Source organism: Amblyraja radiata, chromosome 36 (genome assembly GCF_010909765.2).
Source record: "Amblyraja radiata isolate CabotCenter1 chromosome 36, sAmbRad1.1.pri, whole genome shotgun sequence".
NCBI classification, from domain to species: Eukaryota; Metazoa; Chordata; class Chondrichthyes; order Rajiformes; family Rajidae; genus Amblyraja; species Amblyraja radiata.
In genome coordinates, this window is record NC_045991.1 from 18,592,004 (window position 1) to 18,608,324 (window position 16,321).

The 16,321-nt window shown below is 43.9% G+C and overlaps 1 long non-coding RNA gene across 1 annotated transcript; it reads right to left on the reverse strand.

Annotated features, from left to right (window-relative positions):
* Positions 1–298: 298 nt before the first annotated feature.
* LOC116966253 lies at positions 299–12,789 on the reverse strand. Its single transcript, XR_004409942.1, has 3 exons — positions 12,575–12,789; positions 7,864–7,867; positions 299–309 (listed from the first exon to the last, which is right to left on the reverse strand). It is a non-coding gene; the product is annotated as an uncharacterized LOC116966253 (long non-coding RNA).
* Between the last annotated feature and the right edge of the window lie 3,532 nt (positions 12,790–16,321).

Sequence of the window (16,321 nt, forward strand, 5' to 3'; positions counted from 1 at the left end):
TCCTCTCATCTTCACCATGGACGTCCAGTCACTCTACACCTCCATCCCCCACCAGGATGGTCTCAAAGCCTCCGGTTCCTCCTCGACCAGAGTAGCAACCTATACCCGTCCACTGGTCCTTACCCTCAATAACTTCTCGTTTGACTTCTCCCATTTCTTCCAAATGCAAGGCGTAGCTATGGGCACGCGCATGGGCCCCAGCTACGCTTGCCTCTTTGTTGGGTGCGTTGAACAATCCTTGTTCGAGGCGTACCATGGCCCCACCCCCGACCTCTACCTCCGCTACATCGACGATTGCTTTGGTGCCAGCTCCTGCACCCACACAATTGACTGACTTCATCCACTTCACCACTAACTTCCATCCGGCACTCAAATACACCTGGACCATTTCCGACACTTCCCTACCATTCCTTGACCTCACCATCTCCATCGCAGGTGATAGACTTCTGACCGACCTCCACTATAAACCCACTGTAAGGACTCCATCGCCTATTCCCAATTCCTCCGTCTACGCCTCATCTGCTCCCAGGATGAGGTGTTCCACACCATGGCATCGCAAATGCCCCCATTCTTCAGGGAACGGGGGTTCCCCTCCCCTACTATAGATGAGGCTCGCACCAGGGTCTCCATACCCCGTAATACTGCTCTCTCTCCCCATCCCCCCACTCGTCACAAGGGCAGAATCCCCCTGGTCCTCACCTTTCTCCCCACTAGCGGGGACCTCATTGAAACTTACAGAATAATGATGGGCCTGGATGGGGTGGATGTGGAGAGGATGTTTCCACTAGTGGGAGCGTCTCGGACCACAGGGTACAGCCTCGGAATAAAAGGACATACCTATAGAAAGATAAGGATGAATTTCTTCAGTCAGAGAGTGGTGAATCTGTGGAATTCATTGCCACAGGTGGCTGTGGAGGCCATGCCATTGGGTATACTTAAATCAGAGATTGACATGTTCTTGATTAGGAAGGGTGTCAAAGGTTATGGGAGAAAGTAGGAGAATGGGGTCGGGAAGGAAAGATAGATGAGCCATGATTTTACTTCGGAGTCACATGAGTGACTACGTGAAGAACCCGCTCAGTGCGCAGGCGCGGCATTACGCCAGCAGTGCAACAGCGGCTGCAGCGGGACTTAGGCGCTCCCGCTACAGAATGAAATGGACCGTCAGGTGAGTACCCTGAGGTCGGGTTTCTTTTACAGGGGAGCCTTTTTCTGCTTGTGTTTTACAGGCAGAGAAAAAGGCTCTGGAACAAAACTGTCCCCCGTTCGAGGAGGAACGTTTTCCGTCGGGGAGGGGGGCAGCAACAGGCGGTAGGAGCGACCCGGTGTTCCGCTATTCCCCGACACCGTGCCGAGCCCAGCCCGCTAGTACCTGAGCAGCGGGCTGGATCCATAGCCACCCGAAGAGGCATCCGGCAGGTGTTCCCGATTTTGGACGGGACATCTCTCCACCCACACGGGGGGAGAGAGAGCCGCCTGAGCCGCTGGAGCGGCTCTCGGTGCAGGTGCCTGCGAGACACGTTGCTTGAGGGGCGCTCTCGCTTCTACAAGGCACAAACGCTCTGGAAAAAGGCGGTAGGAACAATTACCGGGCGCACCGCTATCCCCATCACCGCGCCGAGCCCAGTCCCGCTAGTGCCTGAGCTGCGGGCTGGATGTTTAGCCATCCGAAGAAGCATCCGGGCGGTGGCTTCCAACTTGTCGGAGGGGACGTCTCTCCACCCGCATGGGAGGGAGACAGCCGCCTGAGCCGCTGGAGCGGCTCCTGGAGCAGGAGCTCCTGCGAGACACGCTACGTGAGGGGCAGTCTCGCTGGAGGGTTCAGGCATACCCTCCACAGTGCCTAGGCACTGCCCATTGCTTCCTCCTTAGTGTGGTTAGCTTTGGGGTGACCAGTGGCTGGGCTGGTCATGAAGAGGGCTCACTGGCTGAACAACATCGGGAGTATGCTTGAGGTACAGGATCAGGAAGAGCTGTTGGGTGTGGCGGCTAAGTGGCTCCACCACTAGCGAGATGGCTTTTCAGTCTCAACTGATGGCGAGCTTACTACCTGTTCTTTTCAAAAAATCTCCAAGACAGGTAGTCATGAGGCGTTGGATTTCATCACGCTTCCCCTAAATTGCATTAACTCAAAGTGGCCACCATTATTGGAGGGTACATTGAGCATCGCTTTTAAAAAAGCCAAAATATCTAAAAATGAATTTGATATCCCTGACGTCGGCTATCATTTTCGCATGCTCTTTCCAGAGGGTCACGGTAGTATGGCAAAACACCTGACCTACTGTTCGCAGTGCTCCGCAACTTCTCAGGAAGTTATAAAACCTGTCCTCAACTCAAAAATTACAGGACTGTGAGAACGCCGACCTCACAACCACAGATCCTGCCGTCTGGCTAAGTTACCAAACCAAGCCTAAAAAACTGGACGAAGTGTCCAAAATGTCGGCGCAAGAGGGCAGGGTCTGGAATGAGCACCACACGTAAACCAGTCAGCAGTACCTCTAATGCGTCCACCAGGAGGGTCTACCTCATGGGACTGGTGAAAGCTCGGGGCCTGCATGCCAATCCTGTAAGCCTTTCAGGCCAAGGCCCAGAGCAGGCCCCATGGAAAATGCGGCACCCCCCAACACCACCACCACGTCAGACAACGTGCAAGACTCGTTGGACCGGCAGGAAACGGAAGAATACCCATAACCATGGTGGTAGGTGGGTCTGGTTCCTACCAACATATAGAAACTAGGGGCTTAATACTAACAGGGGGGAGACTACACCTGTTTTAAGAAGCACGGGAGTCAATCACAAGTGATCAGTATATACTCAATGGCTTTAGTGGATACAAAATACAATTCATACTAGAAAAATAGCCACCAGTTCAACATTTACCCCAGAGGGTATTTTCCCTCTCCGTTAAAGAAACGAGAGGGACAAGCTGTACTGGTGAGACTAATTACAAAGGGTATCATGGGAAACATGAACCCTTGGAATTCGTATCAAATATTCCTCACTAAACCCAAAAAGATGGTGGATGTCGCATCATCATTGACTTAACTTCACTAAATATGTTTGTTAAGTATATACATTTCAAAATGGAAACGGTTGTTACTGCCAAACAACTAATTTCCAAAGGAAATTTACCTGGATGGGGCAGCTATGGCAATTTAAAGCGTTACCCAATGGGAAAATAGGCAATACCATGGAATTGACTATGTTAGCTGAATCAGCTACCAAACAGTTATTCGAAACCCTGGGATTGTCTTACATCCAGATAAATCTAAGTTGAAGCCATCCACAATCATGGATTACTTGGGCTTCACAATTAATTCAGTCTACGTGACTGTAACTTTGCCAAGAGACAAAAACAGTTGAATTGGCACACTCATGCAACAATTTAATGGTCCACGTACTCCCAACTATTCGACAAGTAACAGAGTAATTGGGAATATGGTAGCAGCATTTCCGGCTACACAATTCAGACCTTTGCACTGTCAAAACTTACAAAGGGCAAAGGTACAGGCACCAAAACGACATACAAGTCATTATGATCGTGTCATGAAGTCACCCACTGAAGCAATATCATAACTACAGTGGTGGGCAAAAAATGTTTGGCATAATTTCAACCTATTATCATCACTAACAAGTAGTAGATGGACTAAACCAGAATCATCGTTACCACTTACACTGGGCATTAATTATCTACAGATGTTGGGTGATTTTTATGGTTTTAAAAACATATGCACAAATATGCATCACTTGCATGTACGGTTACAAATAGATAATACTACGGTGGTAGCCTACATTAACCATATGGGCGGCATAAAATCGGTATCATGCGACAAGTTGGTCAACACAATTTGGCAATGGTGTGTCCAAAGACATATTTGGCTATCAGTAACTTACCTGCCAGGTAAGCTAAATACAGTGGCAGACACCAGGTCACGTAAATTTAATGACAATGGATGTTAAACCCCAAATAATTTGCAAAAGTTATCATGCAATATGGCACGCCAGATATCGATTTATTTGCATCAGGGCTAAATCACCAGGTACCTATGTATGTCGCTTGGGAACCAGACCCTGAGGCAGCAGCGGTAGATGCGTTCGCGCTGGATTGGGGAAATTCTTCTTCTATGCATTTCCTCCCTTCTGCCTCATCAGTTGGGGACTACATACAATACAAATGGACTCTGCTTCAGGTATTTTGATAGTACCCGACTGGCCTACACAGCCATGGTTCCCAAAACTCCATGACATGGTTGTTGAAACTCCGATGGTATCCCCAGTGACCCAGAATTATTAACACCCAGTTTCGGGCACAAGCCACCCGTGCCATGAAAATCAAACTCCTGGGTTGCAGATTCTGCACAAACCACTTCTGGGACTGGGATTATCAGAACAAACCATCGACACCATGTCAGCATCCCTTCGAACATCCACTGAAAAACAGCACTTGTCCAGCATCAAGAAATGGGAAAAGTACTGCTTGGATAAAGGGACCACCTACTCAACCGCTACAGTTACCAACGTACTGGAATTCCTGGCGAACCTTCACCACGATGAAGGACTCAGGTACAGAGCCATCAACACGGCTAGAAGTGCCATGCCTGTCTATTTAAAACCAGCTCCAGGACAACAGGCCATGGGGTCCCATCCGCTGGTGGTCAAACTAATGAAGGGTATTTACAACTCTAACCCCCTAGACCAAGGTACACCCATACATGGGATGTCAGTGTGGTCCTGACATACCTCAGGGGATGGCCACCAGCCAGACCCCTTAACCTGGAACAATCTATGCTCAAAACACTCATGTTGATGGCACTTGTATCTGCACAGAGGGTCCAGTCACTACACCCATTGCGACTGGACAACATGATCACAGCTCCAGACCAGATCTGTCGTTATCCAGCGACTGATCAAACAGAGCAGACCAGGAACACCTAATCCAGTCGTGGAATTCCGGGCTTACCCACCAGAGCCACGGTTATGTGCCATGACCCACCTACTATCCTACATAGACACAACCAAAATATTCGAGGGAGATGAAAAGCCTTGTGGGTCAGTCATAAAAAACCTTATGGTCGGGCGACGAGCCAAACCATTGCGAGATGGCTCAAGCAGGTGCTAAAAACTGCTGCGATAAACACTAACGTACAAATTTTATTCCACCAGGGCAGCATCCATGTCGACGGCTAAAAGAATGGACATGCCTATAGACCACATCGTGGCTACAGCAGGATGGTGGGGGGGAAAGACCGTTCAGAGATTTTATAATAAGGCGTTGGCAAAACCTGTTTTATTTGCAGTAAAGATTTACGGACTGCAAATATTTAATTTAAGCCCAGGGGAGCAATTTAATTCTTTGTTGTTATTGTTTAAAAAATACCATTGTGATTTTCTACAAATAGATTCATTGGTTGATTACGATTACACTTCCTCCCTCAAGAACTTCGGCAGTGAGTGAAATAAAACTGTTACACGGTTTGAAATCACAGAGCTTTGAAGTCTTCACGTAGTCACTCACGTGACTCCGAAGTAAAATAGTAAGATTAAACGAGAACTTGCCAGTTTGAAGTTTGATCTGTATTTTATGAGGAGTTACGATGAGGGATTACGTGCCCTCCGCTCCCACCCTCATTATATGGTTCAAACGAATAAATTGATGTTTCCTTATCTTTACTATGTTTACTTCTAATAACTGTGTCTATCTGTGATTCCACACCGCTGCTTGGAAGTATGCCGCGCCTGCGCACTGAGCGGGTTCTTCACGTAATCCCTCATCGTAACTCCTCATAAAATACAGATCAAACTTTAAACTGGTAAGTTCTCGTTTAATCTTACTATTAAATGGCGGAGTAGACTCAATGGGGTGAATGGTTAAATAAACTCGAATGACTTTTGAACCTGTAAATGCATTTCAAATCGATGACTCAGACAGGATACGTCACATTTACCACTCTGACAGTGACACAAAAACATCTAGGCTTTGCAAGTAAGGCAATTTGTAATGGGATTATTAGTTTCATTAAAGCAAAAGTGTTTTGCATATTTCTGAGGAAATATATTATAAAATTGCTCAAATGATAAGTTCTTAAGGAACTTGTGTTAAGTTGCAAGAGAAGGGTTTGGAGTTGGGACTTTCAGAAATACAGGCCTCCACAAAGAAATAAAGAACAAAGAACACACACAGGAGAACAGATGGCTTATCATAACATGGAAAGGTTGATCTGAATAGGTTGATCTGAACTGTTTATAATGGAAGTTGTAAATGGGATCTTTCTCCATGACATGGGCACCATCCTTCTTCCTTTGTGACACATATCAGAGTTTGGCTGTGTCATTTAAGGCGATTTATGGTTGCCTATGGGATAGTAGGCACCAAGGGTAGATACTAGACTGTGAGATGGTTTGTGCTGTTTTCATGTGTTTATGTTGGGATAAGAGATAAGACAGAGGTGATGGTTGTGTGACCTTTGCAAAAGGATTTCTTATGGTTACCAGAAACTGAGAAAGTAACTCTGTTTTGATACTCTTTCATTTGTTGTGAGGAATGCTTTTAGTGAAGAAGCGTTACATTCCTTTCCTCCAGAGATAGTAGGGGGAGGTTGTAATACAGAATGAAATTAGACCCGAGCTTGGGACGAAGCAATCAAGTGTGACAATTAATGGCCTTTATGTGTCTGTAGTTGGGAATTGTGTGATTAGAACTTTGTCTTTATCACTTTGTAAGAATGAGGCAAAACTCATCTTTAATCTTTGTAATCCATAGGTAACTGTATTTTAACTATGTGGTTGTAAGGAAATTAATTTTGAAGTGTATTGTGTTTAATTATGATTGTAAGTATTAGACTTTGTTTAAATCGGAGTTTTAGAAATAACTTTCTCTTCCAAAAGTGAAAATATGTTTTGTATGTATGTGTTGTGTGATTGTTGTATTATGTATATATTCTGAGAATTAGTTGTATATCTGTGGTTTTGCTTTATTGAAATAAAATGATTTTGAGCAAAGAGGTTGAAGAAACCACAGAGGGGAAGAAGGTTGTAAAGGGGCTGGAAAAGGGAAAATCATGTGACTATACGTGTTGTCAATCAATGGAGAGGATTTAGTTGATTGGTTAATGCAAATAAGTTAAATGTATGGTAAACCATAATGATTGGTTAATAGTTTGCCACTCCTTTTGTGTTATCCTTGTCTTTTACCTATATAATGTGTTACATTTATGCCAAAGTCAGTAATTCTTTCGACCTGCCCCAGAGTTTCTAACTCTGTGTTGGAAGGTTTAAAGAATTCTCCAGCGCTGACAGAATAAAGAACTGATTTTAGCAGCAATGGTTTGACTCAAGTTTTCTTGAATAGACTGGCAAAAAGAACTCATTTTAACATTTCTGGCAGGAGTATTTTGTGGTATTATCAGATGCTTGTAATCATGGGAAATATTAATGCAGTTTGTCACCCATGTTTACATGCAATTCTACAGTAGTTTTTAATGTCCAATGTTCTAATGACAGTCTAGAGTTGTCTATGACTTGTGTCTGAGTCCTGTCATTGGTTGGAATGACCAGTACCTAAAACCAAGCATTCCACATCACCTCATCAGTGGATTCAATGCTACACTGCACGATGTGCTACATTAGCAACGGAGAAGGAACAGTAACCCAGCTCTCACCTCTAGAATTCCATGTAAACTAAATGGTACAATTTTATGGGGGATGTTGGGACAGAGACCGCTGCAGATGTACAAAGGCAATGTTTAACAATTGCAGAACAAGTTGGTTGAGTAGTCAGTTTAAAAAAGGAACATCGAACCTTTGGAACAGAGAAGCAAAGTATAAAAGCAAGGTATGCTACGTTTTTACAAATCGCTTCTACACAAGTCTGTTCGACTGCATTAAACAACAAGAATGGTATCAAGATGAAAGGCTTCACTTCCATGAAAAATCCAAAGAAAGTGGGATTGTCGTGCTTAGAGAAGGTTAAAATAAGTGTTCATAGATCAGTCACGTACATACGCTTATTGTCAAAGGCATAAAGGTTTCCAACCAAGGGATACAGATTTAGTGAAAAAGAATCAAAGGCAATACTTTGGATCTATTACGTGAAATAGCCAGGCATGTGCAAAGTGTGCCTGGGAATCGTGAGACAATCCATTCATGGCTTTGCTTGCCAGATTACAATTCATTCTTCATTACAGAAACTAAACAAGCATACGGCAAATTTGTTGTGCCTCAGCATTCCGTCCCTCCCTACCTCCTGAATATAACATTATATTCCGTGCCATAAATACTTTTCTATACCTCAATTAGATGATCAGCACAACATCCCTCTTCAAAGCTAAAAGCATAATCAATTCAGTTCCTCTAATATATTTCTTGACATTCAATTAGACCATGACAGAGCAGTACACAGGCCATCCCAGAGTAACAAATGCCCCACTTACGAGACGCCCATACATGCAGAAAAGTTCCAATATTAAATTCAAAAGTCCGATGTACATACATACGTTCATTTCTAGGAACGTTAGAACTAGTTTTGTCTCATTTAACAATTGTTCCTTCTTGTCAGCATTATGTGTTTTTTAATGCCATTCATTACAAAATGGTAAACATAGAGTGATTTTTGTCTATTTTCTGATGTAAAAAATCAACATCTGAACAAATGGATCCATTTGTTAGTCAGGGAAGGCCTGTGCTCAGATTAATTTATGCACATTTGCTCCGAATCCCTCATTAACCCTCCCACCAAAATTCCTATCTAACATGGCAGTGAAAGTACCAACTGACCCACAGCATCCAAAAAGCCTTTTGGGGACATCGCTCCAGGTTTCCACTGTGTTGTGTGAATCAGACGTCTTGCCAGTTTCAACGAATCGTAGAGTTGACGACATAGAAGATGGAGTCCGTGCCGGCTGGAAAATAGCTGCCCAAATTCCAGAACTTGATCCGTAGTCTTTCAGGCAGGCGCACTGTTCATCATCTTCCAAAATTCCGTAGGTTGCAGAATGGTTCACACAAATTGGAAGAGAGCAAATGACGCCTCACTTTTTCTGGAGAGGGAGATAGAAAATGAGGAACTGCAGGTCAGTTAGGCTGGCATCAGCATTCGGGAAATGCTAGACTGTGGACTTAAATTAAAGATATGGTAGCAGGGTACATAAAAACTAAATAATTTAGTAGATGCCGCGCACATTTACAACTAGCACACCAAAGATAAAACATACAGCAGGGCTCGAAATTAACGGTTGCCCAATTGCCAATGGCCACCTAAAGTGGGAATGATGGAAACAGCGTTTATCAATAAAAAAAATTTAATCTGGTGCGTACAAACTTGGTATCTTCATTGCTGTTCACGACACATACATCTAATCTGAATGTCCGGTAATGTGGCTTTTTGACACCTTTAAACATATTGCCAAAAGAACATTTGCTGCAGTTATGTCATTTGGCCATCTCTTATAGACAATAGGTACAGGAGTCGGCCATTCGGCCCTTCGAGCCAGCACCGCCATTCAATGTGATCATCGCTGATCATCCCCAATCAGTACCCCGTTCCTGCCTTCTCCCCACATCTCCTGACTACGCTATCTTTATAACCCTATCTAGCTCTCTCTTGAAAGTATCCAGAGAACCGGCCTCCACCGCCCTCTGAGGCAGAGAATTCCACAGACAGTTCTTGTCAGTTAGTGTAATGTTTAACCTGTCAGATGGGTATCGTCGGTTTTAACAGCTATTATCATAAAATGCCTTTAGAAATTTCCTTGCAACCTGTATATTTTGTTGTGGATAAATTATGTGGGAAGCAAGAGAGTTTATGTACCAATAACGACCCATGCTATGGCCATGTCATGATAATTTTTGGTCCTTCACAGAAAACATGCTTGCATCAATCTGTAGCGTGCATGGTTAAGCATATATGTTACCATGGTCCAGGATTTATTGACACAGGTTGATCATACGCTGAATCATCCAACCACATTTGTTTGGAAGTGGAAAGAAATAATAGAAATTGCATTCATTGCAATGTGTAAAAAGAGTTAAGATACTGTATTATAATTTTGCTGCATGTTATTGTGGTATATATCATGTCTTGATTGGTGAATATGTTTAGTTTGTGACTTTATTTGAAGCAGAAATAATATGTGAATGCTTCAATGAGCATAATTCCGACTGGTAACTGCGCACTTCGTCCGAGCACATTACCGCACACGCCATGCAAGCCGTCTCAAATGACCACCTAAACTGTCATTTGGCAACTGAAAAAGCTGCCTAGGTTGGCAACAGGGGAAAAAAAGCCCTGATGCAGTGCTGGTATAACTCAGCAGGTCAGGCTACATCACTGAAGGGAATGAATAGGTGATATTTTTTTGGTTGTAATAGGGAAGGTGAGAAAGCTGAAAAAGAAGTGGGAGGAGACGAAGCCTAGCAAGTTATATGTGAATACAGGCGAGGAGGTTTTATTGGCAGATGGGCGGATAAACACTGGAAATAAAAAAGAGACAAGGCTGTCAGATAATGAGAGAAAAGGGGTGAAATACAATACAGAAGGAGCGAGATAATGGGCTTATATTCACTGGAATTTAGACTGGGCTTGTATTCACTGGAATTTCGAAGCATAAGATGGGACCTTATAGAAACATAACATGTTTAAGGGATTGGACAGGATAGATGCAGGAAAATGTTCCCCATGTTGGGGGAGAATAAGGGATCGGCCATTTAGGACTGAGATGAGGAAAAACCTTTTCACCCAGAGAGTTGTGAATCTGTGGAATTCTCTGCCACAGGTGGCAGTGTAGGGCAAATCAAGAGAGAGTTAGATATAGCACTTAAGGCTAATGGAATCAAGGGATATGGGGAGAAAGCAGGAACAAGGTTAGGATTCTGGATGATCAGCCATGATAATATTAAATGGTGGTTCTGGCTGCAAGGGCTGAATTGCCTAATCATGCACATATTTTCTATGTTTCTATATAGATAGGACGGAGAGGGTTAAAGATGGTGGGAGAAATTAGAGTGCATCTGGGGGGGGGGGGCGGAGGGAGAAAAGAGAGAACGGGGGGGGGGCACAAAAAACAGATGCAGGCCTTGGCGAAACAAGCGAAAATGTTTGGTGAAATGGCCGCCTCGTCTACACAACTCTTAACCTGCAAAAGATACATCACAACCAGAGATGCAGGCTGTGAAGAAAGCGAATGGTATGTTAGCTTTCATAGCAAAAGGATTTGAGTATAGGAGCAGGCAGGTTCTACTGCAGTTGTACAGGGTCTTGATGAGACCACACCTGGAGTATTGCATACAGTTTTGGTCTCCAAATCTGAGGAAGGACATTATTGCCATAGAGGGAGTGCAGAGAAGGTTCACCAGACTGATTCCTGGGATGTCAGGACTGTCTTATGAAGAAGGACTGGATAGACTTGGTTTATACTCTCTAGAATTTAGGAGATTGAGAGGGGATCTTATAGAAACTTAGAAAATTCTTAAGGGGTTGGACAGGCTAGATGCAGGAAGATTGTTCCCGATGTTGGGGAAGTCCAGGACAAGGGGTCACAGCTTAAGGATAAGGAGGAAATCCTTTAAAACCGAGATGAGAAGAACTTTTTTCACACAGAGAGTGGTGAATCTCTGGAACTCTCTGCCACAGAGGGTAGTCGAGGCCAGTTCATTGGCTATATTTAAGAGGGAGTTAGATGTGGCCCTTGTGGTTAAGGGGATCAGACGGTATGGAGAGAAGGCAGGTACGGGATACTGAGTTGGATGATCAGCCATGATCATATTGAATGGCGGTGCAGGCTCGAAGGGCCGAATGGCCTACTCATGCACCTAATTTCTATGTTTCTATGTTTTATTGCTGTACCTCCCCCCCCCTCTCCCTCTCCCCCTCCCCCTCCCCCTCCCCTCCCTCTCTCCCCCCCCCTCTCCCCCTCCCTCTCCCTCTCCCCCTCCCTCTCCCCCTCCCCCTCCCCCCCCTCTCCCTCTCCCCCCCCTCTCCCCCTCCCTCTCCCCCTCCCCCTCCCCCTCCCCTCCCCCTCCCCTCCCCCTCCCCCTCTCCCTCCCCCCCCCCCCCTCCCCCCCTCTCCCTCCCCCCCTCCCCCCCCCTCCCCCCCCCCCCCCTCCTCTCCCTCTCCCCCTCTTTCCCCTCCTCTCCTCCCCTCCCCCTCCCCCTCCCCCTCGCGCTTCGCGCTAAACGCCCGTCTAGTTCTAGATTAAAACCTTTTTGAACTGGTCAAACAACGTTTCACACAACACAGTGTGAAAATCATGTGACTATACGTGTTGTCAATCAATGGAGAGGATTTAGTTGATTGGTTAATGCAAATAAGTTAAATGTATGGTAAACCATAATGATTGGTTAATAGTTTGCCACTCCTTTTGTGTTATCCTTGTCTTTTACCTATATAATGTGTTACATTTATGCCAAAGTCAGTAATTCTTTCGACCTGCCCCAGAGTTTCTAACTCTGTGTTGGAAGGTTTAAAGAATTCTCCAGCGCTGACAGAATAAAGAACTGATTTTAGCAGCAATGGTTTGACTCAAGTTTTCTTGAATAGACTGGCAAAAAGAACTCATTTTAACATTTGGCGACGAGGACGGGATTCAGATGGTTCACCGACAACACGAGGAACGAAAATAAGCGTCAAACTGCGCACTGATTGGACCAGAGGAATTGGCCAAGCAGAAGTGAGTAGTTAAACACCACTCTGTTTTCCTCTTCTCCGTATATCGCTGCGTAGTCGACCCTTCGTTCTTGTGTTGAACGGGATCCTGACAGAATCAGGTCAGTCTAACAAACCTTGTTGATTGGTAAGATAGACTTTTGAACAAACTCTACCATTTGGAATGGAGAGACTTAGTCATTGGGAATGTTCCATTGGGAATGGAAAACTCTACCATTTGGAATGGAGAGACTTGGTCATTGGGAATGATCAAAGGTAAATGACGGCTGAACTGGATAAATTTATCCTGATCATTTGGAATGGCAGGAGATAGTTAAAGATTTGGAAACCGGGTCAGCTAAACACTGACAGTGCTAAATTTATCCTGATCATTTGGAATGGCAGGAGATAGTTAGAACGTTTTGGAAACCGGGTCGGCTAAACACTGACAGTGCTAAATTAATCTCGACCATTTGGAATGGTGCGAAGTAATTAAAAACAATTGAATTTGGATCCAGTGAAAGCCATGGATGCTAAATAAGAAATAGTAAAACGTTAACGTCATTATTATATTGTTGTAAGAATAAAGAATATTAATACTGTGTATGGAATAAGTGGTTATGAATATAGTAGTAATAAATTGATTGAATTATGGCAAAATTGGCGTGGGGAGGAATTAGATATAAATTTAATGTTGAGGTATTGAGACGAGAGTGTGCACACAAAAGGAATAAACGACAGGAGAAAGAGAGGGAGAAGGAAAAAGGTTTTAAAAAAAAAGGGGGACTGCGCAGTTTAAATGGTTGGCCTTCAATTAGCAGAGGGAGACGAAAGGGAGGCATGGGAAAATCAGAAAAGTCTGAGCCCCAGTCAGTGGCGACAGGAATTTAACCAAATTTACCTAGGACAGAATCAGAAATCGATAGTGCACCAAGCCCAGGCACCAAAAATGAAACCCCCAAAAAGAAAAGCCCTAGTTTAGACTCTGTAGCATGGCATACGTGGTCACAGTCTAGAGACCAGGAGCAAGAAGGACGAGAGGAAAGGAGGTCACACCGTTGGGACTATAAAAGGGGGCACTTGGCTGAGAAAGCCACACCCCAGAAGCAACAAGGGAAGGTGCTGAAATAGATGGAATAAGAAAGCATCTTCCAGGCGCCAATATTCTGTCAGAACGGTCCCTAACCCCAGAGCCCAACCAACAAGATAATGGCGAAACAGGCATGAATAATGTATGGCTGCAGTGGAAGCCAAATGAGATGATGGCAATTTTGTTGGGAGTGCCTAAGAAATGGAATCCACAAACTTTTATTGAATTTTGAAGAACAACGATATCTGTTTATTACGCTGATTCCCGAGAATTATGGGTATTAGTTCAGCAAGTCTTAACAGCGATTGAGTATACCAGATTCTTGGTTCATTTAACCTATAACAACCATGCAGCCCTAGAGGCGGCACACCCAGGGGCAGGTAACAATGAGGATCGATTACAGCTTATGTTGGCAGCTGTGGGCCTCACTCTCCAGCAGCCAATCGATATATATCAAAGGTTTTGGATACGCAGAGGAAGGAGAAGTTGCAGAAGATTTTCTGGAAAGGTTTAAAACCATCTATGGTAACCAATCGGGTGACACTCAGTATCAGCAAGTTAATGACTCGCCACAGTTTTGTGCTATGGTTATGAACTGTTTGCCTTCCAGCATCGCAATGGCTATTAAAACCAATAATATGGATTGGTCAGTCTTCACCGGCCCGCATGTCAAGAGCTGTGAAAGCCTTTTGGAAAAACTGTCCTATTGGAAACAGAGAAGCCCAGGAAAAGGTTAGAAAAAAATGAATGTGAGCAAGCCGAACTATTTGCGCTGACTAGAGCCTGCACCCTGGCCAACGGACTAACTGCAAATATTTACACGGACTCCCAATATGCTGTTGGAGTGGTTCATGATATGGATAATTATGTTAGAAAGGGGGGTTCTAACCTCTTCAGGGACAGTGATATCTCACAAAAATTGATTTCTAATTTGCTACAGGCCATTCAGTTACCCAGTCAGCATGCTGTTGCTAAAGTTAGAGTCCATAGTATAGATTAAAGTACCAGAGACATAGGAAATCGCCTTGCCGACGAGGCAGCTAAGAAAGCTTTTAGGAGTCACCAAATTGTTGGGCCCCACATGATGAGGCAGACTAAAAATAATACTAGGAATAAGTCTCCCTCGAAAAAAGGAATGCCAACCATCCAAGAAGTACTTCAAATAGAGGAGGACGCTCCTGCAAAGGTAAAATAGCTGTGGCAGGACCAGGGTTGTCTGTACGATCCTATCACTAGCTTATGGGTTACGCCTGCCAGACAGACTTGCAGGTCTGACGAGCTTGCGTTGTGGGTTATTGAATTTGTACACTTTTGCAACTCATTGTGGGACCAAGGCTGTAAGTGATATGCTTTTAGAGACCTGGTGGCATCTGAAACTTTTGACTTGTCCCAGCGTATCAGCCAGCGATGTCTGATTTGCTAGCAGCATAATCCAGGTAAAGGCTTGCCCTGTGAACCAGTTAAGACTCCTTTACCAGCAGGTCCCTTTGAGACCTTTCAAATGGACTACATTGAGTTGGAAAGATGTCAGTGTTATAAGTATGTTTTTGTAATTATTTATGTTTTTAGTAAATGAATAATTAGTGTAAATGTCTCTCATGTGGGTGGTAGCATTATGTTTTTGAATGAATGCTGAAGTTAAGTCTTTTATTTGTTGTAAATCACATGTTATAAGTGTAGGTGTGTGTCCCTTTAAAAAAAACTGTAAGCAGGGGGGTGAAGTTTTTTTACAGCTACCCTCAGCTGTGAGGAAAACTTCTCAATTAAAAAGGGGAAATAAGTTAATTACTGAAACACGACCAGCTTTAATGGTTTGTTTAGATAACCATTCTGGTTGGAGAAGGGTAATAAATCAATGGAGCCAGGGAAGAAGGAAACTGACTGATAATGGGTTAGTCATGAGTTAAAGTGATATTTTGCTAAATCACTGGAATATAACATCTTTGATCACTCCTGTTTGACAGAAAATTTGAAATTTTGTTGGGTTTATTTTAATCCGTTGTATTTTACCTGTTTTTAAGATGCAAACAGTATTATGTGACAATCCAGCTGAGATTTCAAAGTGGATTGATTTGATTGTTTGCTGAAATTTTCAGAAACAGACAGTGTATTGGATAGTATGGAGAACTATAGAAGATGGGCAGAATAAGAATACAGACCACTCCATCTGGTACAGCAAGAATAACGCCTGCGGAAATCCTATGTATTAACTTTAACCTGTGCTTTGCAAACTCATTTACAGGTCAGGGTTGCATATGGTGTGGCGCCAGCACTCAAAGTTCCATCTAATACTGAGCAGGTTGCTATGTGCTGATCAGGAACTGGATGCGTAAGCACTTGGACCCACATTGGGATGGTCCCTTCTAGGTCATCCTCACCACTCCGACCGCTGCCAAGGTCGAGGGTTGTGCTGCATGGGTTCACCTGCACCACTGCAAATTGATTGGGGAGCCCAATCAAAAGGGGGGAGAAGAGTAATTTTATTTTCAACTCAAGAGTTTTTAGTTTTTACATTTCTGCTTTGCTTGGGAGTTGTATCATTATAAGTTTAGTTGTATTATTATAAGTTTAGTTTTGAATCTTAATAAGTTTA